Consider the following 27,028-nt stretch of genomic DNA (forward strand, 5'->3'; position numbering starts at 1 on the left):
ATATTTTTACCCAAAATGAGGACAGTAACACATGTGGAGACTATTATTTTAGTCCAACTGCCCGTGCCAGCCTCATACAGACGGCTTGAGCAAGCATGAAGAGGGTGATGTGTTTGGCCTTGGTGCGATGCTCAACAAATTAAAACAAGCACGATGCCAACAGCAGAGCTGAGGCCTTGCGGCGCCTGCTACAAACAGGATGCTGTTCTGCTACAGGTTCCTGCGGAGTGTAGGCCGAGCAGGTAGGGTACTCTTCCGTTAACACTATACTCCACAAGACTGAATCGGCCACTAAGTATCACCGCTTTAACCATCCAATGGCACGGAGGCTGCCTTCACAGCTCCTGTTAATGATCCTACAGTTGAGGAAAACCGCTTAGGTATGGCTTTGGACCAGAGATTCTTTCCCTTTGGAAACTGTGGTGACATTTCTGTATAATTTCTCCCCCAGAATGCAAGGCCGCTCCTGTGTCGACTAACACACCAAACAGAGGTATGCTTTTTCCCTGCCAAACTGAAAACCTCCGGGGAGGAAACACCAGTTTTATCCAAGCACACAATATATTCAAGTCGATGTGATCCAGAAATTATGCAATCTCCATTCCAACCCACTTTCTTCATTTCTGTCAGCAGATTTAGAAAGTCCCGCCTCGCGCAGCCCCGTGGAGTCCTCGTTTCTGTGTCAAGCTGTTAGCAAATGCAGCACATTTCCAAAATTCGGTTTCTAGGAGCAGACGTGCCGCAGGATCATGTGCAGGAACGATGAGTGTTTACCTTCCAACACACATTCAAAGTCTGAGACGTAGGAGAAAGAGGCTGTGAACCAAGATGCGTAGATTTTTCAATCAAGATGGGAAAGATCTGGGCCCAGGATAGGGAACCAGCTTTTATATTGAAGGATTTTTCCCCCCTTAACCCACTAAATAAAGGAAGTAGAAGAAGAGGCTGGACTATGAATAATAGCAACAACTGTAGTCGTCACAATAATGAGTAGGGCGATTGGAAGCTGTGCCTGGCGTTGAGCTAAATACGTATTCTTCATGGTCTGTTTCTTCTCCACTATAATCAAAACAGATGATGTCAATTCTCGAATCACTATTATTTCATCTATCGAAGTGAGGAACTCGAGGCAGAAAGCTTGGAAATGGCCTATACTGAAAGATCTAAGACTTTCGTCCCAGCCTGGGCTACTCATTTCTGCTCTACACTAGTGAGCAGGTATTTGCCTTTCATGGTTCTTTCTTTCTATCATTTTTTTCAGAGCTGGGGACCGAACCCAGGGCCTTGCCCTTGCTAGGCAAGCGCTCTACCACTGAGCTAAATCTCCAACCCCTTCATGGTCCTTTCTCTTTCAAGCTGTTCTTCCTTGGGGCTGGGGTTTGAGACAGTGTTTCTTTGTGTAGCCCCGCTTTCCTGGAACACAGAAATCTGCCTGCCGAAATGAAATTTGGGTGCATTCCTGTGTCTCTCTTTCACCTTATTTTTAAGGTAAGGTCTTGCCCTGAGGTTGGAGCTGTGCTGACTGGAGCCCATGGGTCCTCTTGTCTATGATTCTATAGCACCCGGGTTACAAACACAGCTAGGCAGCTATGGCCAGCTTCTCATTTTGGATGCTGACACCCGAATCCAGGTTCTTTTGCTTGTGCAGTCACTGGGCCTTCTTTGCTGTCCCTGTCACATGCTTTTTTATTTGAAGATCGTTGTTGCATTGTAATAGGGAGCCAAGACTGCGTGTGTGTGTGTGTGTACACACGCATTACTCATTACAGCTACTGCCACATTTCCTGACTTACAGCCTCCTAATCTCATGGCGAGACCTATTTTTTTTTAATTGCTTTGAACGTTTTGCACAAACTCCCATGAACCAAATATATCCCGAGTATAGAGAAGACATTACACAACACAGGCCTTATGTTCTGTGGGATGTGCCTGCCACAGGTAGGAAAAGAATCCGATGAAGAAGAAAGGGGAGGAAGGGGTAGGAGAGGAGAAGGAGAAGGAAGAAAAGGAAGGAGGGAAAGAATGAGGAAGGGAAAAGCAAGCGAGGAAGATACAGCCAATATCGCTGTTTATTCCTTTGACGTAAATACGTCCATTCACACTTTCCTTCTAGGCTTAAGTCTCCCTTTCTTTACCATCATCTCATTACTCATGCCCGGAGTGCCCACTGGTTGCAGAGGACATCTAGAAAATGCAAAGCTACCTTCCTTTCAGTAAAGCAAGGCAGCAGCCAACGACACATGGAGCTGTCATATCCCGGAGCGGTGTCCTCGTCCCTGTAATTCCCGTACGCATGACTTTGAAGCAAGAAGACATCTGTTGGAGGCCAGGTTTGGACTGCACAGTAAGCTGCAGACGAGTCAGGGTCGTACAGTGAAATCCTGCAACGTTTTTCCCTTCTTCATGCGGCTTTCTTCCTTGCATAATTTTAAATTTTAATTATGCACATGTGCGTGGCTATGTGAATGGGGAGTGCAGGTGTGTACAAGACCTAGAGGCATCAGATCCTTCTGATGAGCTGGAGTTAGAGACAGACGGAGGCTGCATGATTTGGTTGCTAAGGGCCAAAGCCAGCATAATGGCTTTTAAATTTGTCTTTGTTGTAACAAATTGCAAGGTCTCTTTTTTAGGACTAAATAACATCCTTACACACTAGTCCCTCCCCCTCCCAGCTTCCCCTCCCCCTCTCTCTCCTCCTTCTCCATCTCTTCCCACTACCTCCTCGAGATCTTTACCTCCTCTCAGTTTTCATTCAAAACTCCACTGATGTGGACTCTTAGGTGACTCTGGGTCACAACTCTTGTGAGCAAGGATACAACGAAATGAATGTGCAGATATCTTTATGAAGCAGACATTTCATGTCTTTGGTTATATACTCAGAAGAGAGAATATTGAATTGTAATTGTATGTTTCATTTCCTTAAACATGGTTGCACCGATATAAATTTTTTTTTTAATTTTTTAATTTTTTTTATTAACTTGAGTATTTCTTATATACATTTCGAGGGTTATTCCCTTTCCCGGTTTCCGGGCAAACATCCCCCTCCCCCTCCCCTTCTTTATGGGTGTTTCCCTCCCCATCCTCCCCCCATTGCCGCCCTCCCCCCAACAATCTAGTTCACTGAGGGTTCAGTCTTAGCAGGACCCAGGGCTTCCCCTTCCACTGGTGCTCTTACTAGGATATTCACTGCTACCTATGAGGTCAGAGTCCAGGGTCAGTCCATGTATAGTCTTTAAGTAGTGGCTTAGTCCCTGGAAGCTCTGGTTGCTTGGCATTGTTGTACATATGGGGTATCGAGCCCCTTCAAGCTCTTCCAGTTCTTTCTCTGATTCCTTCAACGAGGGTCCTATTCTCAGTTCAGTGGTTTCCTGCTGGCATTCGCCTCTCTGTTTGCTGTATTCTGGCTGTGTCTCTCAGGAGCGATCTACATCCAGCTCCTGTTGGCATGCACTTCTTTGCTTCATCCATCTTGTCTAATTGGATGGCTATATATGTATGGGCCACATGTGGGGCAGGCTCTGAATGGGTGTTCCTTCTGTGTCTGTTTTAATCTTTGCCTCTCTATTCCCTGCCAAGGGTATTCTTGTTCCCCTTTTAAAGAAGGAGTGAAGCATTCACATTTTGATCATCCGTCTTGAGTTTCATTTGTTCTAGGCATCTAGGGTAATTCAAGCATTTGGGCTAATAGCCACTTGTCAATGAGTGCATACCATGTGTGTTTTTCTGTGATTGGGTTAGCTCACTCAGGATGATATTTTCCAGTTCCAACCATTTGCCTACAAATTTCATAAAGTTTTTGTTTTTGATAGCTGAGTAATATTCCATTGTGTAGATGTACCACATTTTCTGTATCCATTCCTCTGTTGAAGGGCATCTGGGTTCTTTCCAGCTTCTGGCTATTATAAATAAGGCTGCGATGAACATAGTGGAGCACGTGTCTTTTTTATATGTTGGGGCATCTTTTGGGTATATGCCAAAGAGAGGTATAGCTGGATCCTCAGGCAGTTCAATGTCCAATTTTCTGAGGAACCTCCAGACTGATTTCCAGAATGGTTGTACCAGTCTGCAACCCCAACAACAATGGAGGAGTGTTCCTCTTTCTCCGCATCCTCGCCAGCATCTGCTATCACCTGAGTTTTTGATCTTAGCCATTCTCACTGGTGTGAGGTGAAATCTCAGGGTTATTTTGATTTGCATTTCCCTTATGACTAAAGATGTTGAACATTTCTTTAGGTGTTTCTCAGCCATTCGGCATTCCTCAGCTATGAATTGTTTGTTTAGCTCTGAACCCCATTTTTTTTTTATTAACTTGAGTATTTCTTATATACATTTCGAGTGTTATTCCCTTTCCCGGTTTCCGGGCAAACATCCCCCTCCCCCCTCCCCTTCCTTATGGGTGTTCCCCTCCCAACCCTCCCACCATTGCCGCCCTCCCCCCATAGACTAGTTCACTGGGGGTTCAGTCTTAGCAGGACCCAGGGCTTCCCCTTCCACTGGTGCTCTTACTAGGATATTCATTGCTACCTATGGGGTCAGAGTCCAGGGTCAGTCCATGTATAGTCTTTAGGTACTGGCTTAGTCCCTGGAAGCTCTGGTTGCTTGGCATTGTTGTACTTTTGGGGTCTCGAGCCCCTTCAAGCTCTTCCAGTTCTTTCTCTGATTCCTTCAATAGGGGACCTATTCTCAGTTCAGTGGTTTGCTGCTGGCATTCGCCTCTGTATTTGCTGTATTCTGGCTGTGTCTCTCAGGAGCGATCTACATCCGGCTCCTGTCGGTCTGCACTTCTTTGCTTCATCCATCTAGTCCAATTGGGTGGCTGTATATGTATGGGCCAAATGTGGGACAGGCTCTGAATGGGTGTTCCTTCAGTCTCTGTTTTAATCTTTGCCTCTCCCTTCCCTGCCAAGGGTATTCTTTTTCCTCATTTAAAGAAGGAGTGAAGCATTCACATTTTGATCATCCGTCTTGAGTTTCGTTTGTTCTAGGGATCTAGGGTAATTCAAGCATTTGGGCTAATAGCCACTTATCAATGAGTGCATACCATGTATGTCTTTCTGTGATTGGGTTAGTTCACTCAGGATGATATTTTCCAGTTCCAACCATTTGCCTACGAATTTCATAAACTCGTTGTTTTTGATAGCTGAGTAGTATTCCATTGTGTAGATGTACCACATTTTCTGTATCCATTCCTCTGTTGAAGGGCATCTGGGTTCTTTCCATTTTCTGGCTATTATAAATAAGGCTGCGATGAACATAGTGGAGCACGTGTCTCTTTTATATGTTGAGGCATCTTTTGGGTATATGCCCAAGAGAGGTATAGCTGGATCCTCAGGCAGTTCAATGTCCAATTTTCTGAGGAACCTCCAGACTGATTTCCAGAATGGTTTTACCAGTCTGCAATCCCACCAACAATGGAGGAGTGTTCCTCTTTCTCCACATCCTCGCCAGCATCTGCTGTCACCTGAGTTTTTGATCTTAGCCAATCGCACTGGTGTGAGGTGAAATCTCAGGGTTGTTTTGATTTGCATTTCCCTTATGACTAAAGATGTTGAACATTTCTTTAGGTGTTTCTCAGCCATTCGGCATTCCTCAGCTGTGAATTCTTTGTTTAGCTCTGAACCCCATTTTTTAATAGGGTTATTTGTTTCCCTGCGGTCTAACTTCTTGAGTTCTTTGTATATTTTGGATATAAGGCCTCTATCTGTTGTAGGGTTGGTAAAGATCTTTTCCCAATCTGTTGGTTGCCGTTTTGTCCTAACCACAGTGTCCTTTGCCTTACAGAAGCTTTGCAGTTTTATGAGATCCCATTTGTCAATTCTTGATCTTAGAGCATAAGCCATTGGTGTTTTGTTCAGGAAATTTTTTCCAGTGCCCATGTGTTCCAGATGCTTCCCTAGTTTTTCTTCTATTAGTTTGAGTGTGTCTGGTTTGATGTGGAGGTCCTTGATCCACTTCGACTTAAGCTTTGTACAGGGTGATAAGCATGGATCGATCTGCTTTCTTCTACATGTTGCCCTCCAGTTGAACCAGCACCATTTGCTGAAAATGCTATCTTTTTTCCATTGGATGGTTTTGGCTCCTTTGTCAAAAATCAAGTGACCATAGGTGTGTGGGTTCATTTCTGGGTCTTCAATTCTATTCCATTGGTCTATCTGTCTGTCTCTGTACCAATACCATGCAGTTTTTATCACTATTGCTCTGTAATACTGCTTGAGTTCAGGGATAGTGATTCCCCCTGAAGTCCTTTTATTGTTGAGGATAGCTTTAGCTATCCTGGGTTTTTTGTTATTCCAGATGAATTTGCAAATTGTTCTGTCTAACTCTTTGAAGAATTGGATTGGTATTTTGATGGGGATTGCATTGAATCTGTAGATCGCTTTTGGTAAAATGGTCATTTTTACTATATTAATCCTGCCAATCCATGAGCATGGGAGATCTTTCCATCTTCTGAGGTCTTCTTCAATTTCTTTCTTCAGTGTCTTGAAGTTCTTATTGTACAGATCTTTTACTTGCTTGGTTAAAGTCACACCGAGGTACTTTATATTATTTGGGTCTATTATGAAGGGTGTCGTTTCCCTAATTTCTTTCTCGGCTTGTTTCTCTTTTGTATAGAGGAAGGCAACTGATTTATTTGAGTTAATTTTATACCCAGCCACTTTGCTGAAGTTGTTTATCAGCTTTAGTAGTTCTCTGGTGGAACTTTTGGGATCACTTAAATATACTATCATATCATCTGCAAATAGTGATATTTTGACCTCTTCTTTTCCGATCCGTATCCCTTTGATCTCCTTTTGTTGTCTGATTGCTCTGGCTAGAACTTCAAGAACTATATTGAATAAGTAGGGAGAGAGTGGGCAGCCTTGTCTAGTCCCTGATTTTAGTGGGATTGCTTCAAGTTTCTCTCCATTTAGTTTAATGTTAGCAACTGGTTTGCTGTATATGGCTTTTACTATGTTTAGGTATGGGCCTTGAATTCCTATTCTTTCCAGGACTTTTATCATGAAGGGGTGTTGAATTTTGTCAAATGCTTTCTCAGCATCTAATGAAATGATCATGTGGTTCTGTTCTTTCAGTTTGTTTATATAATGGATCACGTTGATGGTTTTCCGTATATTAAACCATCCCTGCATGCCTGGGATGAAGCCTACTTGATCATGGTGGATGATTGTTTTGATGTGCTCTTGAATTCGGTTTGCCAGAATTTTATTGAGTATTTTTGCGTCGATATTCATAAGGGAAATTGGTCTGAAGTTCTCTTTCTTTGTTGTGTCTTTGTGTGGTTTAGGTATAAGAGTAATTGTAGATTCGTAGAAGGAATTCGGTAGGGCTCCATCTGTTTCAATTTTGTGGAATAGTTTGGATAATATTGGTATGAGGTCTTCTATGAAGGTTTGATAGAATTCTGCACTAAACCCATCTGGACCTGGGCTCTTTTTGGTTGGGAGACCTTTAATGACTGCTTCTATTTCCTTAGGAGTTATGGGGTTGTTTAACTGGTTTATCTGTTCCTGATTTAACTTTGATACCTGGTATCTGTCTAGGAAATTGTCCATTTCCTGAAGATTTTCAAATTTTGTTGAATATAGGTTTTTATAGTAAGATCTGATGATTTTTTGAATTTCCTCTGAATCTGTAGTTATGTCTCCCTTTTCATTTCTGATTTTGTTAATTTGGACGCACTCTCTGTGTCCTCTCGTTAGTCTGGCTAAGGGTTTATCTATCTTGTTGATTTTCTCAAAGAACCAACTTTTGGTCCTGTTGATTCTTTCTATGGTCCTTTTTGTTTCTACTTGGTTGATTTCAGCTCTGAGTTTGATTATTTCCTGCCTTCTACTCCTCCTGGGTGTATTTGCTTCTTTTTGTTCTAGAGCTTTTAGGTGTGCTGTCAAGCTGCTGACATATGCTCTTTCCTGTTTCTTTCTGCAGGCACTCAGCGCTATGAGTTTTCCTCTTAGCACAGCTTTCATTGTGTCCCATAAGTTTGAGTATGTTGTATCTTCATTTTCATTAAATTCTAAAAAGTTTTTAATTTCTTTCTTTATTTCTTCCTTGACCAGGTTATCATTGAGTAGAGCATTGTTCAATTTCCACGTATATGTGGGCATTCTTCCCTTATTGTTATTGAAGACCAGTTTTAGGCCGTGGTGGTCCGATAGCACGCATGGGATTATTTCTATCTTTCTGTACCTGTTGAGGCCCGTTTTTTGACCAATTATATGGTCAATTTTGGAGAAAGTACCATGAGGAGCTGAGAAGAAGGTATATCCTTTTGCTTTAGGATAGAATGTTCTATAAATATCCGTTAAGTCCATTTGGCTCATGACTTCTCTTAGTCTGTCGACATCACTGTTTAATTTCTGTTTCCATGATCTGTCCATTGATGAGAGTGGGGTGTTGAAATCTCCCACTATTATTGTGTGAGGTGCAATGTGTGTTTTGAGCTTTAGTAAGGTTTCTTTTACGTATGTAGGTGCCCTTGTATTTGGGGCATAGATATTTAGGATTGAGAGTTCATCTTGGTGGATTTTTCCTTTGATGAATATGAAGTGTCCTTCCTTATCTTTTTTGATGACTTTTAGTTGGAAATTGATTTTATTTGATATTAGAATGGCTACTCCAGCTTGCTTCTTCTGACCATTTGCTTGGAAAGTTGTTTTCCAGCCTTTCACTCTGAGGTAGTGTCTGTCTTTGTCTCTGAGGTGTGTTTCCTGTAGGCAGCAGAATGCAGGGTCCTCGTTGCGTATCCAGTTTGTTAATCTATGTCTTTTTATTGGGGAGTTGAGGCCATTGATATTGAGAGATATTAAGGAATAGTGATTATTGCTTCCCGTTATATTCATATTTGGATGTGAGGTTATGTTTGTGTGCTTTCATTCTCTTTGTTTTGTTGCCAAGACGATTAGTTTCTTGCTTCTTCTAGGGTATAGCTTGCCTCCTTATGTTGGGCTTTACCATTTATTATCCTTTGTAGTGCTGGATTTGTAGAAAGATATTGTGTAAATTTGGTTTTGTCATGGAATATCTTGGTTTCTCCATCAATGTTAATTGAGAGTTTTGCTGGATACAGTAACCTGGGCTGGCATTTGTGTTCTCTTAGGGTCTGTATGACATCAGTCCAGGATCTTCTGGCCTTCATAGTTTCTGGCGAGAAGTCTGGTGTGATTCTGATAGGTCTCCCTTTATATGTTACTTGACCTTTTTCCCTTACTGCTTTTAATATTCTTTCTTTATTTTGTGCGTTTGGTGTTTTGACAATTATGTGACGGGAGGTGTTTCTTTTCTGGTCCAATCTATTTGGAGTTCTGTAGGCTTCTTGTATGCCTATGGGTATCTCTTTTTTTAGGTTAGGGAAGTTTTCTTCTATGATTTTGTTGAAGATATTTACTGGTCCTTTGAGCTGGGAGTCTTCACTCTCTTCTATACCTATTATCCTTAGGTTTGATCTTCTCATTGAGTCCTGGATTTCCTGTATGTTTTGGACCAGTAGCTTTTTCCGCTTTACATTATCTTTGACATTTGAGTCAATGATTTCTATGGAATCTTCTGCTCCTGAGATTCTCTCTTCCATCTCTTGTATTCTGTTGGTGAAGCTTGTATCTACAGCTCCTTGTCTCTTCTTTTGGTTTTCTATATCCAGGGTTGTTTCCATGTGTTCTTTCTTGATTGCTTCTATTTCCATTTTTAATTCCTTCATCTGTTTGATTGTGTTTTCCTGGAATTCTTTCAGGGATTTTTGCCATTCCTCTCTGTAGGCCTCTACTTGTTTATTAATGATTTCCTGTGTTTCCCTAAGTGTGTTCATGTCTTTCTTGAAGTCCTCCAGCATCATGATCAAATATGATTTTGAAACTAGATCTTGCTTTTCTGGTGTGTTTGGATATTCCATGTTTGTTTTGGCGGGAGAATTGGGCTCCGATGATGGCATGCAGTCTTGGTTTCTGTTGCTTGGGTTCCTGCGCTTGCCTCTCGCCATCAGATTATCTCTAGTGTTACTTTGTTCTGCTATTTCTGACAGTGGCTAGACTGACCTATAAGCCTGTGTGTCAGGAGTGCTGTAGACCTGTTTTCCTCTCTTTCAGTCAGTTATGGGGACAGTGTGTTCTGCTTTCCGGCGTGTAGTTTTTCCTCTCTACAGGTCTTCAGCTGTTCCTGTGGGCCTGTGTCTTGAGTTCACCAGGCAGCTTTCTTGCAGCAGAAAATTTGGTCTTACCTGTGGTCCCGAGGCTCAAGTTCGCTCGTGGGGTGCTGCCCACGGGCTCTCTGCAGTGGCAGCAACCAGGAAGACCTGTGCCGCCCCTTCCGGGAGCTTCAGTGCACCAGGGTTCCAGATGGTCTTTGGCTTTTTCCTCTGGCGTCCGAGATGTGTGTGCAGGGAGCAGTCTCTTCTGGTTTCCCAGGCTTGTCTGCCTCTCTGAAGGTTTAGCTCTCCCTCCCACGGGATTTGGGTGCAGAGAACTGTTTATCCGGTCTGTTTCTTTCAGGTTCCGGCGGTGTCTCAGGCGCAGAAGTCCTGCCGCTCCTGGGCCCTCCCCCACGGGAGCCCAGAGGCCTTATACAGTTTCCTCTTGGGCCAGGGATGTGGGCAGGGGTGAGCAGTGTTGGTGGTCTCTTCCGCTCTGCAGCCTCAGGAGTGCCCACCTGACCAGGCGGTTGGGTCTCTCTCTCACCGGGTCTGGGAGCAGAGAGCTGCTGCGGGCCGGGATCCGCGGGTGTGGGACTTCCGGTAAACACCGCACCGATATAAATTTTTACCAACATTTATCCTTCCTATGTATCCTGGCCAACGGTTGCACTTTCTGCTGTGGATACTTCCGATTTGAGGCCATGACTCACAATGCAGTCTGAGCTGACCTTAACCCATGATCCTGTGTTTTCAGCCTTTCCAGTGGTGAGACCGCCATGTCTGCCTTGTTATGTTTTGACCTTTTGAGGACAGTTATCCCAGCAGATGTAAGGTCATCCTTGCCTGGTGTTTTTGATTTTCCTCCTCTTATTTATTAATGATGCTGAACAAATATTCAAACCACTCACTGTCTCCATTGGCCAATTTTAATGCCTTCTTTGAAGAAATAAGTCTCCTATTCACTGCTTATTTTAAAATTGGGCTGTTTGTTTTTCTATTTAATTCTTTGTACATTTTGGATATTCACTATTAAGAGATGTGTGACTCAAATATTTCCCCAACCCATTGGCATTTTCATTCATGTATCTCAGTGTAAGTGGTTCATACTCACCTGTAGTACTTTCCTGGGCCCTCTCTTTTGGCCAATATTCTTCCTCCCTTGAAGTAGTCCCTCTTCTCCTTTCATGCTTATATAACATATGCATATAATATATTCATTAAACCTAGAATCTCCTGTTGAGGTTTGGTCTATTGCTATGTATCTCAATGCTAAATTATATACCCAAAGATCAAGGCCTACAAGGAACTCCTCCTGTTTACAAACTTTTATTGTGCAAACCTTGTTCCTTGATTTTAATCTATTGGTGACAGCCAATTACTAGAGGGACTAGGGGTAGGTGGGTTAGCAGTTGGAGGAGGAGAGACAGGGAGGAAAGAGGAAGAGGAAGAAGCAGCCAAGAGGGAAGAGGAACGGTGAATACATGGCCAGGAGAAACTGTAAGTATCTGGGGTACACCACTGGGGATGTAGTCAGGCTTGCAGTTAGAAGAGTGGATTGGGGTCACCCCCAGTAATTGTCACACCCAAACAAAATAACCATAATCTGAGTCTCACTTATTTATAAGCTAGTCAGGGATAAGCTTGAGTTGTTTTACTACTGTAATAGGTGCTTTAACCTCCTTTCCCATCACACACCAGAGGTGGTGGAAAGAAAGGTGATGAGGCAAAGGGAGATGTGGACCTTTTTATAAATAGTGCTTTGGGATGACTCCAATCTTTGCTGTCAGGATATCAGCAGTTCCGTTCACACAAGTCAGCTGCCATCCACTCGCAAATACCATTCACCAATCAGCAAGGGCAGTTTGCTCCAGAAGAAACCATGGGGCTCTGCCCATCAGCCCAAGTCCTTGTGGAAGCAGGACGAAGCCACTGGAATGTGAGGAGAAAATCTTTGGTGCGTTTTTCTCTATGAAGTCAACAAAGAAGGCAAGGTGAACCAAGGCCACAGTATTTTTTTTTTTTTAGAAAAGTACAAATTCTATTGTAATTTTATATTAGTATATAAAACACAAAAGTTATAAATTATACAGTGGTAGGTACATAAAATATATTATTTACATTCTACTCGGGTAAAGTCAAATAAATGTGATAACATGTGATACTTGGTGCATACAAGTGTCCTCATTTTGTTTCTCACCTAAGACACTAAAGTAGACACAAAACATCAATACCCCGAACAAGGAAAACAGAAGCATTAGCCATTACCTCATTGACAACTGCTGTAGCTCCACACTGATCAGCTCACTTCATGAATGACTATCAGATATAAGAGTTATATTATTTTTTTTCCGACACTTAGTAAACCCACATTGGCCGAGGATTTCCTTTTCAGGCATGGTCCCAGCTTCATAACCATAATCCCAGGTTAGTTCTGTTCTTGCTTTCACATACCTGTTGGTGAAGAAGGCCACCAATGGAAAATTCCTGTCATGGGTTTCTACAAACACATTCTGCCCCCAGAGATTTGGGTAGCAACTATGACTAAGGAAACGGCCCACATTTCCTTCCTTTGAAGCATCCAATAGAAACAGACTCTCCTTATTGAGCTGCACCAGGGAAGCAGATGGAATCTTTGCCCTTTCACTTGGCAGCTCCTCACCACACAAGACCTGCTGGCTTTGAGAGGCTGCAGGCGCTTCCTCTTGGGACTTTTTTATGGGGACTTCAAGCACTTTTTTAGTGTTCTTACTATTCAATATGGCTGCGTGCTTACACCCGTATGCTGGGGAAGCGTCTTCTCTACGTGTAGTTGTATCTATCACATCTGATTCAGTCAGCTGCTTGTCTTCAGAATATCCAACTTGGCTTGAACTTAAGTCCTCGTGAGCTCTCCTAGCTTTAGAGTTCAGGTGTTTTTGAGCTGGTTTAAACCCATTCTTCTCTTCTGGGGCGGCAGAAGCTGAGTAAACGAATTCCATGTCTTTCTCATTGTAATGAAAAACATCTGTCTTGGATTTAGGTCTTCTAATGACTGAATGACGCTGAGTTCTTGAAATATTCCTATTGTTCATTTCCACGACGGGCTCTTCGAGATCACTGCTAAACTTAGGAGGACATCCCTCAGTTTTAGGACTTTCACAGTGTGTTTGGCGATCTGAACATACAACTTCTATTTTCCTCTTTTTAGAGAATGAATTCTTCACAATGCGCTGTTGCTCACTTTCATTTTCACCAATATTAGTTTTCTCAGGAGTGGCTCTGCTCAGTAACCTTCCTGAATAAACGCACACAAATGTCCCTTTGTCAATGTCATCCAGGCAGCGCACTCCCCAGCCCTTCTTCTCACTTTTAAACACCTGTAGCCTCACCCGGGGGCCATGCTGGATGATGCGGTTTTGACACATCTGTCGGTTACACTTGCAGAACAGGTCGCACTCATAAATGCCAAGGCCACAGTATTATGGAAGAAAAAACAGTGTCAGCAAAGCCCACCGAAGGCCATCACAGAGAGCCAAGGCAAAGCAGTGCCACACAGCATTGTCCACTGCCTGTTGGGTTACCCTTGTACCCTTTCCAAACATCACTTATCCTCTCAAGTGTCTGCTCTAGCAAAACAGCACACGTCCCCTTTCCAGGCAGCTTTCAGAAAAGCACCATGGCTCTGTTCTCAGCAAAGCACTCTCTCATGTGTTTGCTTCACCAAAAACATCCTCTCATAAGACAGTTTTCAGTAAAATATCACGTGACACAACCGAGTCTCCAAAGAAAGCAGAATTCCCCATTTCATAGAAATTTCATGATATTAAAGGTGCTCTGCATGTAACCAAAAGAGAGAGGTAATTATCAGTATTACTGAGCTGCAAATCAAGTACAGTAATTTTTCTGTAGTTAGGTTTTCTTTCTTTTTTTTCCCCCCGGGGCTGGGGACCGAACTCAGGACCTTGTGCTTCCTAGGCAAGCGCTCTACCATTGAGCCAAATCCCCAACCCCCTGTAGTTAGGTTTTCAATCATCTTACCACCTCTAAAGGATTCTGCTAAGAACTTTCTGCACTGCTGGTTTGGTGGTCGTCAACAGTCAACAGCCTTAATCTGTGTTTGTCCTGAAAGACCTTTGTGTCACCATCAATGCTGGAAGATAGCTTTGCAGGTTATAGCATTGGTGCTTCACAGGTGTTCACTTTTAGAGCTTGAAATAATTCGTCCCATGTTCTCCCTGCCTTCATAGTTGCTCATGAAAAGTTCTGATGTTTCTGCCTTTGTCTATGAGTTGTCATTTTTTCTGTGCTTTTAGAATTATTTTTTCATATTCTATTTTTTATACCCTGACTTTTAAGAAATATTATCCATGTTCCTTAATTTCTTTCCTCTCTAGCACCAATCTCCATCAAAGATCAAGTATAGGGATCTACGCTGCACACTGGTGTGACCAGATGGAGTCAAAATCTTGGTCAGCACTGGATTCTCTAACCAAGGCAGGACACAAAACTTCAGACCCAGTGAGGCCAGTCTACTATCAAGAAAGGCTGTGGTTACAGTCACAGGCTCAGTGTAACATCTGGCATGCAAAATAGTCTCTGGGTCCTTCAGTGAGTTTTAGCACCTCACACCCATTTTGACCCAAGATACTACTAGACCCAAATCTCCAGTCTGTCAGGGCACCCTGAGTATATAAGAGATGCAGCCTGAGGCCACTGGGATGGAGACCTACTTTAAAAGCACGCTGTGGCTCCACAGAAGCCAGGGTCTCCATACTTTCTTAGTCCAATCATGGGATAGACAGGTTTTACATTTTGAGTTTTGTGGTTAATGCTGCATAAATAAGGAAATCGTAGTGAGCAGCTCTGTGGTATTACTCAGTGTATGGCCAGGTGTGGTGTATCTGATTCCCATGACACTTCTGTGTTTAGGTTTAATCTTTTATATACATAGTTAGCAAGATTTTTCTTTCCTTCTGTAGGTTGTTCCTGGGTTTTTTGTTTGTTTGTCCAAAGCTTTTCAATTTTGTGCATTCTCATTTGTTCATTCTTAGGATCATTTTCCTTTCAATTATAACCCTTTTCAGAACATTCTTACCTATTCCTATATCAGGAAGTGATCTGCCTATGTTTTTCTCCAGCAATTTCAGAGGTTCAAATCTTAAAGTCTTTCCAGATGCTCACAGCCAACCCTCAGATTACGCATGGGGATCCCCATGGAAGAGTTAGGGAAAGGACTGAAGGAATTGAAGGGGTTTGCAACCTCATAGGAAGAACAACAGAATCAACTACCCAGATCCCCACCCCCCACCCCATGGACTAAACCACCAACCAAAGAGTACATATGGGGTTGGGGACCATGTCTCCCACTACATATGAGGACTGCCTTATCTGGCATCAACAGGAGGGGAAGCATTTGTTCCTGTGGAGGATTATTGCTCCAGTGAAGGGGGATGTTAGAGGGGAGAGGTGGGAGTGGGGGCTCTGGATGCACCCTCTTAGAGGTAAAGTGGAGAGGGGATAGGGTAGGGGTTTTCGGAGAATGTCCAGGAAGGGAGACAACACTTGAAATATAAATAAATAAAATAATCTAAAAAATATTTAATGAAAGCAACAAGTTATATTCCTTGAGTATTATTCAGAAGTAGGAGAATCCATGAAGTTCAATGGTAAAACAAAGAAATTACAAAGCTGTCATGCATCTGTTTATTAAAGAAATCCTGAATCCTTAGTTTCCTTACCTATAAAAAAATGTTTTTTATTGAAAGAACTGAAGAATTAATAATGTTCTAGAAAAAACTATCACTGTCATCATTTTCAGAGGTCTGTTTGTTCTTGTCTCTTACAAAATACTTTGTTATGGTTCAGAGGGTAAAGTGCTTACTGTGAAAGCAGGAGGACCTGAGTTCGAATCCCTAGGTCTGCATAAAATACTTTGTTTCCTCATGAAACAATCTTTAATTAAAAAATTAAAAGGTTGAAAAAATTAAAGTCTTTCATCTATTCTGAATAAAACGTTTTACAGGGTTAAGGCAAAGGGATAAACCCTCTTTTCGTGGCTACTTGGTTTCTTGGAACAATTTGTTGAAGGAATTGTAATTTTCCAGTGTAGGATTTCACCATGGGTTTTTTTTTTCTAGGACCTGTATTCTGTTTCATTGACTCATGTATCTATTTTTGCAGTATAGTTGGATATTGGTTGTTTTTCTTAAATAGGATCTCTCTCTCTTCTCTCTCCTTCTCTCCTCTCCTCTCCTCCTCCTTCTTCCTCCCTCTCTCTCTCTCTCTCTCTCTCTCTCTCTCTCTCTCTCTCTCTCTCTCTCTGTAGTTCTGCTGGCCAGGAGCTCACTATGTAGATCAGTTGACCTCATATTCACAGATCTCTGCCTACTGCTTCCTGCTTCCTGCTGAGATTAAAGGTAGATTAAAGGTATGCACGGCTCCACCCGACTAATGTCAGGTCTTTTGGTGACTCCATCATTGCACTTTATCCTTAGGATTGCTTTGTCTATTCACAGCCTTTCATGCTTCTACACGAATTTGAATAGTTTTTTGGCCATCCAGAGAGTAATTGGAATTCTGATGATAATTGTATTAAATGTTCAGTGTTGTAATACAGCCATTTTTACAGTATGAATTCTGCCAGCCCATGGACATGGGGAGTCTTTCACCTCCTAGTGTCTTTTTCAATATCTGTCTTTAATGTTTTGATGTTTTCACTGTAGATATCCTTGGCCTTCTTCGTTAGATTTATCTTTACTCATTTGTTTGTTTTATTTTTTAATTGCTTTGCGAATGATATCTTTCTTGACAAGTTCATTATTGCTATGCAGTATAGCTACTCGTTTTTTTTTAAATGTTCATTTGTATTTTTGCTACTTTGCTGAAAGTATTTCTACTCTCTAAGAGTTTTCTGTTGACTTTTAGGGTCTTTGGTATATAATTTGCTTAAGGATCTGGGAGTCATCTGTAGTGAGAATGAAAGGGGGGAGGGAAACAAAACAAAAGTAATTTGAATGTTTATCAATGAAGACATCAACATATTGTTCTAGGCCTTTAAAAGAAGCAATGCATGTTAAAACATGGCTGAACATGGAAACTATGCTAATTAGGCTAGTGAGATAGCTGTATGGCTGAAGGTATTTGAAGCACTCAATAAAAACTAGGCAAGGTAGTACACACTTGCTATGAAGAGATAGAAGGACCAGAAGTCCAAGACCACCTTCAGCTTCAGAGCAAATTTAACCTCATCCTGGGCCATTTAAAGTTGTGTCAGAAAACAAAGCCAACCAACTAAACGACCAGCCAAGCAAACAAAACAACAGCTTGTTAAAGCCTAGGTAGAATGTTAAGGTCTAGGTAACTATTACTTGTCTAGTCTGCTGTTTTGCACTGTTACTATTGTTATAAGGAAACTTTCTCATATGTTGTTACTGCTTTCTCATGCCCAAGTTGATTGCATATTCTGTTATATTCTGTGCTCTTGGAAACCAGTCACAACACGAAACAGAACTACCTTGTATAGCTAGTCATAATAAGCTTGGACCAACCACCAGGCAGCACTTCCTCCACCTGTGTATGAGATATTATGGTATTTGCTTTTATAAGCTGCCCCTGGGATGACTCTATGTCATGGTTCAGCTCCCAGGTCTGAACTGTGACACTGATTAATCAGAACTGGGGTGTATACTCAGATTATCCCTATCTGACTGAGATTAGTGTTCCTGTGGTTTGTGAGGTAACTCCTAGACCCCAACAAGTTGATAAGAGAGATGCTTGCACCAATATAAGAAACTATTTCGAATACGACTTCCATTTTGAGTAGGGGTTGAGTAAAGTTTAAGTTCCCAAGACTCTCCTGGAAACTGACATCCTACTTGGCAGAAAGAGACAAGTATATAAGTAACTGACATTCTCATTGGCAAGTTAAGATATGAACGTTAAATAAGACAAATCCTATCCTGGTTGCCAAGTATTTTAGACAAGGCAAGTCCCCTGTCACAGTTGAATACTCCAACCAATGGAGCAGGGTAAGTGTACAACAAAGCCATGTTTCCTAAGGAAATACCCTAATCCTAAAGACTAACTGGTAGAAAAATTTGGCAAAGATGTTTATAGATTTTAGGCTTAAAAAGCCCTATAGGACTTTGACTCAGTGTCACAGTTTAGCTTCCAAGTCTGTACTGTGGTCCTGAACAATCAGTCCTGAGGTGTATGCACAGACTATCCCTGTCTGATGGAGGTCAGTGTTTCTGTGGTTTGTGAGGTGACTCCTGGACCCTGACAACAACAACAAGAAAGAAAGAAAATGAGATTGGAAGAGAATCATTCAAAAGGAGAGGGAACAATTCTTGATGCCCAAATGAAGCTGGAGATAGTTCAGGCTTCTCACACTGGACTAGAAAACCACGCAATCCATGTGTTGATAGGTAGATTTGTCAGAATACCAGCACCCACTAACAGCTGCTCTGAACCCAACAGCCAAGTGTGGGAAATCAAGCTATTTCCCCAAGTTAGTGCAGCTCAAAGAAATCCTAAAAGTATTTACAAAACTATAGCTTCTAATTACACAAAATTTAGCATCTGACAAACAGAAGAATAGCAAGCCAAAATAAATAGAAAAACAGTCAAGGGGTTGGGGATTTACCTCAGTGGTAGAGCACTTGCCTAGGAAGCGCAAGGCCCTGGGTTTGGTCCCCAGCTCCGAAAAAAAGAACCAAAAAAAAAAAAAAAAAAAAAAAGAAAAACAGTCAAAAGATGATAAATATGATAAATACAAAATTAAGAATAAATAAGAATGTTGGGAGAGAATTTTAACCTTATTACCAGATTAAGCAAGTACAGGAAGGATTGACCCTGGCATCAAAGGCATAAAGGAGACTCAAACAGAACTTCAGAGGAGGAAAAGTTTACCTGAGGAAAAAATATATGGGACTAAGAACAGGTTCTAGACTGAAGAAGAAAAGATTAGTGTATTTGAGGATGACTGTGAAGGCTAATTTTAGTTGTCAACTTGACTACATCTGGAAGGAAATCCAAGAACCTGGGTGCACCTGTGAAGAATGTTTTCTTAATTAAATCATTTGAGGTGGGAAGACCCACATTTAATTCAGTTCTTTCCAAGTGGGAAGATCCACCTTTAATCTGGACAACACCTTTTACAGGCAGTCTATACAAAAGTACGTGGAGGTTGGAAGTCTCTCTCTGACCTCATGATGTCACCCTGGTGGGCAACTCCATTCATTCAATAGCATTAGAACCAACTTCTTCAGAATTCCAGTGTATACATCCGGACTCATGGACAATTGTTGGACTTCCTGTAGGTAGCCAGTAATATTGGATTAGCTGGACCACAGTCTACAAGACATTCTAATAAAACCCCTTCCTGTATCTATACATAGAGTCATTCATTCAGTTCTTTTCCTCTAGAGAACCCTGACTAATACAATGCCATAGAAATTGAAGCTACTCAGTATGTATCCTAAAGAGATAATATCTGGAACAAAAGGAGGAAAGTGTGAGGAATCAATCTGCTTTGGGCAGCCACTCGCTTAACCATCTTGTGATTCTGGTTCCCAAAAGAGAGAAAATAACTGAATATGTAATTGCTAAAGTTATGGGAACCATAAGTCCTCACACCAAGAAGTTCAGTGATTCCCCAAATACGAAAGGTGAGGCAGCTGGAGAATGGCCCAGTGGTTAGGAATGCTTGCCGATCTTCCCAGGACCCTGGTTTTCAGGTTGGGCAGCTCGGACCCAGTACCAGGTAATTAGGCATGCTTTTCTGACTTTGTGCAAAGATGTGTGTGTGTGTGTGTGTGTGTGTGTGTGTGTGTGTGTGTGTTGTTGTTGTTGTAAAAATATAAGAAATAAAAAATAAAAACGCTGTCTTTTATCCCCCACTAGGTCCAACACCACAGTGCCCCAAGGTATCTGCTGGATATCTTAAGTCTCAGTCAGGAAAGTGTCTCACCCGCTCTGCTCTATCCCATATCACACTGCCGAAGGCCTCTCTCTGAGCCTGGCAGCCATCTTTCTACCTATCCAGTTCCCAAGGCAGGTTTCCATGCCAGAAACACACACCCCAACTCCAAGGCGGCCCAATGTCTCTAGGCGCTGCACACTCTCTTACACTTAAATCGCTACGTGAAAGAACACACAACACAATAACCTTTGACCCAACTGATAAGATATAATTGCCCATCTAAACATACAAAGCCCAGTACACATTCATCCCTTAAGAACATTAATAAAACCTGTAAATAAACACAGTAGAACTTAGCACGTCAGCTTCCATTTTCTCTACGCTGTGGCTACGCTCTCTGTCCCTCCTGTCTCTTCTTCCTTTCTGTGTCTCCTCCTTGTCCTTCCTTTTCTCCCGCCCATCCTTCCTTCTCGTCCAATGACCTGCCTCCTTCTATCCTGTACCTGTCCTCACCTGTATTTTACAGATTAAATGTGGAGAAGGTTCTGGTGAAGTCACCTGAGTCCTGAGTAGGGTGACTAGGCAGCTGCCCTTGGGGAGGTGCAATTAGCATCAAAATACAGATAACTCCAGGGCAAACCACAACAGTGTGTTAACATTTTTAAAGAGAGAAAAAAATCTTACAGAGCGTACCTATTAAACTAGCTAAAATGAGTGGTAAAAGGTAAACATTTTGAAAGTACAGAGGAGGATCCCTCATACACAGAGAGAGGAAGACAAGAATGATGGCTTCTTAGAAAGCATCTAAATAAGGTGATACTGAAATAGCACTCTTACCCTGGGACAGAGACAAAGCCACATCCAGGGCTGAGCGTGGTGGCAAATGGTTGTAAGTCACACTTGGCGGGGAGGTGGAGTCAGGGGCAAGCAAGAGTTCGGGTCACCTTTGGTTGATTAAGGAGTTGCAGACCTGCCTGGGCTACGTAAAACCCTGTAACAATCAAGCAATCAAACAGATATACCAAAAACTAAAGCCTGCCCAGCTGGAAGCCAGTTCCCAGCAAAACAAAAGACAAACGGGAATGAAAGCTTTCGAAAGCAAAGTCTGAAGCCCCTTTCCCACAATCAAATAAAAATATCAGACTCTTAAGGCAGAGAAAACAAAATTGTGAAAATATTTATAAATATAGAGCCCAAATTAATCAGTGTCCAAGGTATAAACTAGCATATGACTAATAAATCATCCCAGGACATCAGAAGATGGATCAAGTAATAAATGCACAAAAAGTACAAATCTTTCTTTGTTTTGAGACAGAATCTGATGTAGCTTGAAGTACATCAATCCCCCTGCCTCGCCTCTTGGAAACTAGGATTACACATGTGTACTTCTATGCCTGGCTCAAATTTAAAAGCCCACACCTTTCCATTGCTTTGAGGATTTGGGAAAGAAAGCCATCATTTCTATCTTTCTGTCCAGTGAAATCAATTCCCATTCCTCCCCATACAGTGATAACAGTAATCAGGGAAAGCGTTTACACACAGGCATCTACAAACTGGATTCCTTATTAATGAACTGTCAGGCGTCCCAATTTAGAACTGATGAATAGAACACTTGATAAAGTAAATTATATTAACGTTATTAGTGTCAGCCATTAAGAAGACAGAGTATCAGCAAGAATATCTTTATGCTGGTAGTTAAGTTGGAAGGAATCACTATGGAAATGCCTTTGTATTTTTCCAAATAATTAATGAGAAGAGAGAAGCAAACTGTAGTTTTACTGTAAGAGTTCATCTGATCAAAAAACAAACAAACAAACAAAAAACCAAACAAACAAACAAAAAAAATGTTGGCCTAGGCCTATTCAACAGGGAAACTTCCCACCATGTAGTAAAGGATGCCTGCTGTGTGTTTGTTTCTGAAAATAGTTTTGATAACAAAGTTTTTAGCAGTGTTGTTTGAACAGAATTCTGATGCCAAGACTTTTTTTTTTAATCTACCTTTAGAAAAGATACCTTAGAAAAGGAGAGGAGGGGCTGGAGAGATGGCTCAGTGGTTAAGAACACTGACTGCTCTTCCTGAGGTCCTGAGTTCAAATCCCAGCAACCACATGGTGGCTCACAACCATCTGTAATGAGGTCTGATGCCCTCTTCTGCTGTGTCTGAAGACAGCTACTGTGTACTCAGATATAATAAATAAATAAAACATTTTTTTAAAAAGGAGAGGAATAAATCCCTGTTACCAAGTCAGACACATTGCCCTTGCCTTTCTCCATCTCACATGCTTATCCACTTAGATAATTGAATGAATGAAATTTCAAAGAAGTAGGGCCCAGAAAGACAGATGGAGGGGCTTGTGGCCAAGTCTGACAACCTAGGTTCAATGCCTGGAACAGAAGTCAAGTGGTGGAAAGAGAGAGCAACTCCCTCAAGTCGCCATGTGACCTCTGCACATGTACCATGGCATGTGTACACACACACACACACACACACACACACACACACACACACATATGAATACGTGCTAAATTAGTGAACGAGTTAAAATGATTAATTCAGTTTGATTTGAGACGCTTTATGTGAAGGCACATCTACTCAAGACTCAACCAAAGTGTCCCGGGGCAGAAGTTTGATGGCCACTGGTGACGGTGACACCAACTAGGAAGAAGGAAAGCAGAAAAGAAAGATACTCTGTTAAGTGGCTTTCCAGTGACCAAATACAGCCTTAAAGAAACAAAACTCCAACTCAAATCCCCAAAACAGTTGTGAAGCATCTGCTCTGAGACCCCTTTACATTTATAGCCTTGGTAAAAATTACAGGGCATCTGTCTTAAATTGCAACCATTGGCTAGGTGTGTACTGCATGTCTATAACTCAGAAGCTGGAGGAAACATGATTGATTGTCCTGGGTTCAAGGTCAGCCTGGGCTTAATGGATATGAGGCCAATCTGGGCTTAAAGACAAAGAATATTTGAAAGAAAGTTATCTTTGGAATTATTTTGGTCCCCCTTTTTTTCTAATCTCATAATATGTTATTTTCCTATTTAAAGAAAAAGAGTATTTACTGAATTAGAAATATTGAACTAGGGGTTGGGGATTTGGCTCAGTGGTAGAGCGCTTGCCTAGGAAGCGCAAGATCCTGGGTTCGGTCCCCAGCCCTGGAAAAAAAAAAAAAAGAAATATTGAACTAGAATACTGAATGAAATAGTATACAGAGTTAAAGAGGGTTCATGCCAGTAAAAAATAAACTAAATTATACAGTGAAGTTTAGAATATTCCTCAGAGTACCCTGATAGCAAGGCACAATTTGACAGGAAGAGAGAATCAATCACTCAGACACCTCCCACTTTGAGGAATCCATGTTATACTTCTTGCCCTTCTCGGTGTTGGGCATTCACAGTAGCAGGCCATACCCCTAGGCCTGTGTGCCATACACATAATGCGGGTTAAGGGCTCTTCAGGAACCATTTGGCCTCCACACATTTCGCTAGCTTTCCTCCTCATCGTAGGCACCGCCTTTACTAAAAGACCGAATTGCACCTGGTTGTACCAGTGCAGCCCGGTTGAATTTTAACTGAGATCAAGCTGTAAGGTTGCACAGTCTAGAGTTTGGAAAGAAGGCTGCCTGTGTCTAAAGATAGCTATATTGCTTTCGTTCCATATGGCCACCCGGTCAGTTCTGGTGTGTCTCTATGTCCCCCAATAAAGAAGGTAGAGGTAATGCAGGTCAGAGATTCGGTCCCTGAGGCTCCGAGGGATGCTCAAAGTCTTTGAATGTCTTTGGGCTGTGAATCATTCAAGTTCACACCCTTGATGTGCTATTCACCCACCCCTATTCCTCTGATGGACAGCTTTAGTCCATTTAGAGGCAATGTTCCTCTGCATGGCTGATGCCTCGTCTTCATCCCGGGAAGGAAATCCTCTCCTCTGAGAAGGTAAAGACTGCCAAACTCTTCCTTTGCAGACAAATGTCCTAGTGTTCAGGCTGTATTCGGCTCTTAGTTCTCCTGTTTGAATCTGAGCACCTTAAAGGTAGAGCTGGGGTCTACTTCATCGCTCTGCCTTATTGTGATTTGGAAGATTGTGTGTGTGTGTGTGTGTGTGTGTGTGTGTGTGTGTGTGTTGTGTGTGTGTATGTGTGTGTGTGTGTTGTATATGAGTGTATGTGGTATGTTTGAGTGTGTGTGTGGTGTATATATGATATGTGTAGTATGTGTGTATATATGGTGTGTGTAAGTGATGTGTGTGGAATGTGTGTATGTGATGTGTGTGTGTTGTATGTGTAGTATGTGTGCGTTTGTTGTATATGAGTGTATGTGGTATGTTTGAGTGTGTGTGTGTGGTGTATATATGGTATGTGTATTATGTGTGTATATGTGGTGTGTGTATGTGATGTGTGTGGAATGTGTGTGTTGTATATGAGTGTATATGGTGTGTTTGAGTGTGTGTGTGGTGTATATATGGTATGTGTGTATATGTGGTATGTGTATGTGATGTGTGTGGAATGTGTGTGTTGTATGTGTAGTATGTGTGTGTGGTGTATATGAGTGTATATGGTGTGTGTGGTATATATATGGTATGTGTGGTGTGTGTGTATATGTGTGTGTATGTGATGTGTATGGAATGTGTTTATGTGTATGTGATGTGATATGTGTGTGTTATGTGTGTAGTACGTGCGGTGTGTGTGGGTGTGTGTATAGAAACGGATTGGAATAGGGTTTTAAGTGAGAAACCAGGTATAAAATATGAAGCCTAGCATGTATGGCTCAGGACATTGGTCCTTCTTCTCACTCCTTCCTCCCCAGCAATGCCTGACCCTGTCTTAGAATGTGTGGTAGTTTGAATGAAAATGGCTCCCGAGGGCTCATAGGGAGTGGCATTATTTGAAATGATCCAGACAAGTGGCCTTGTTGGAGTAGGTGTGGCCTAACTGGAAGTGTATCACTGTGGTGGGCTTTGAGGTTTCAGAAGCTCCAGCCAGTCCCAGTGGTCTGCTCTCTGTCTCTTCCTGCTGCCTGAGGATTCAGATGTGGGATTCCCTCTCAGTTCCTTCCCCAGCACCATGTCTGCCTACACACCGCCATGTTTCAAAGCATGACCATAATGGACTAAACCTCTGAACTGTAAGCCAGCTTCAATTATAAGTGTTGCCATGGTCAGGGAGTTATTTCACAGCAATAGAACAGTAACTAAGACAGATGGGGCTTTGGAGGTGACTTTAGCCGACTGTGCCTAGGGTGACTTCTTCCTGCAAGGCATGATGGGATTATGGTGAAATATTCACATTTTAAAAATCGTTTTTAAGAGCCTGTGGATTCATCAATGAATACACTTTAGAGTGAAAACTGATCACCTCACTTTCTTGGAACAGTTATTGTAAATTAGCTCATACACACTAGGTGATAATTACATTTTGGTGTACTCTGAAACTCAATAAACACTACTGAAAACTGATAATTACAAATTATGACAATAATAGCATTTGAGGCTCATCGTGAATCTCATGGAGTCTATTCAGTAGCAAGCAAGAGAAAGTGCTATAGTGAAAATTCATTTAAAGTTAATTCATTAACATCTTTTCAATATAAAACACAGAACGTAGTGGAGAAATCGTCAAAGACTTGTTTGACCACTAGAGGGAGCACATACATTAAAAAAAAATCCACAGTTTCTCCAGCCTCTGAAAGCTTTTAAAACCAGCAATGGCAGCTTCCCTGGATTGTTTACCCAAGCTTCTGGTACTCCTCACACACTAGAGCAGTAATTAGAAGCTGTAGATCTCGAACCCTTTGGGGGGTCGAATGATTCTTTCATGGGTATTGCATGTCAGATATCCTGCATATCAAATATTTACATTACAATTCATAACAGTAGCAAAATTAGAGTTATGAAGTAACAATGAAAAAATGTTTATGGCTGAGGGTCACCGCAACATGAAGAACTGTCTGAAAGGGTCCTAGCATTAGGAAGACTGAGAACCACTGTGCTAGAGGGGTAGGTAAGAAAGAAAGTTAAGCAATGTGAGTATATTAGAAATGACGACGTTACCAAGCAGGGAGGCTCGCACCTGGAATCCCAGCACTTAGGAGACAGGGGCCAGAAGAACTTTAATATCAGCAACCACAAACCCAGGCTTATTTTGTAACCAAAGGTTTAACCCATCCAAAGGAAACCTCTGGAAATGGATACCGGGAGATTTGGCTTTAATATATTTCCATGTGGCCAGCAGGCTCCTTCCTTTCACCAGAAGTGATCAAAGTAAGGAATGATATAAGGAGAGCGGGGCTGGTTCTAACTGGATCGGTTATCTAGTTACCCGTACAGCTGCGGCGCAGTCACCTAGATGTCATTTAAATGTATTTGACTGTTAAGTGCGCTGCCCGCAAATAGTGAAATAGGCATCTGAGAAAACATGTCATGGTGTGTATGTTCACTTTTGTTTCTTTCTTACATTGGTAATTGAGATTGAACGAGGTGGATCACTAAACGTTTCAAGATGAGGTTACAGGGTGTGTGTGTACACGTGCGTGCGTGCATGCGTGCGTGCCTTAAATTCAACCAGCATTCGGATTACTTCTGGTAAGCAGAGAAACCATCACAAATTATTAATAAAACAAGTCTACATTAAGAAGGAAAAGTCCCACAATCACAGTCTACTCTGCATAGCAATGTCCAGGTAAGCCTGAGCCACACTGCATGACCTTGTCTCAAGAAATAAAGCCAAAACAAAGCCTAGAATGATTCAAAATGCTTCAAAGAGAAATTGATGAGCATATGTACCCAAAATTATAGATTTAATTTAAAACTCTTTTCAGAAGAGTGGGCTTTTTAAAAGTATTCTGTGGATTTATTTTGCTTACACATGATCAAGGGATGTGTGGATTTGAATGTCCACACATATGTGGAGTGAACAGTGTTTCTGTTCATATCAGCCCCTGGGTATGTCTTACGTTAGTTCCTTTTCACCCCTTTCCCATTGAGATTGCTGGGTTCTAGGATCTGACGC

At 41.9% G+C, this 27,028-nt stretch overlaps 1 pseudogene; it reads right to left on the bottom strand.

The window, feature by feature from the left end:
- Positions 1-12,429: 12,429 nt before the first annotated feature.
- Positions 12,430-13,578, bottom strand: Setdb2-ps1 (SET domain bifurcated histone lysine methyltransferase 2, pseudogene 1; annotated as a pseudogene).
- Between the last annotated feature and the right edge of the window lie 13,450 nt (positions 13,579-27,028).

Source organism: Rattus norvegicus, chromosome 20, assembly GCF_021556685.1.
Source record: "Rattus norvegicus strain SHRSP/BbbUtx chromosome 20, alternate assembly SHRSP_T2T, whole genome shotgun sequence".
In the NCBI taxonomy this organism is placed as follows: Eukaryota; Metazoa; Chordata; class Mammalia; order Rodentia; family Muridae; genus Rattus; species Rattus norvegicus.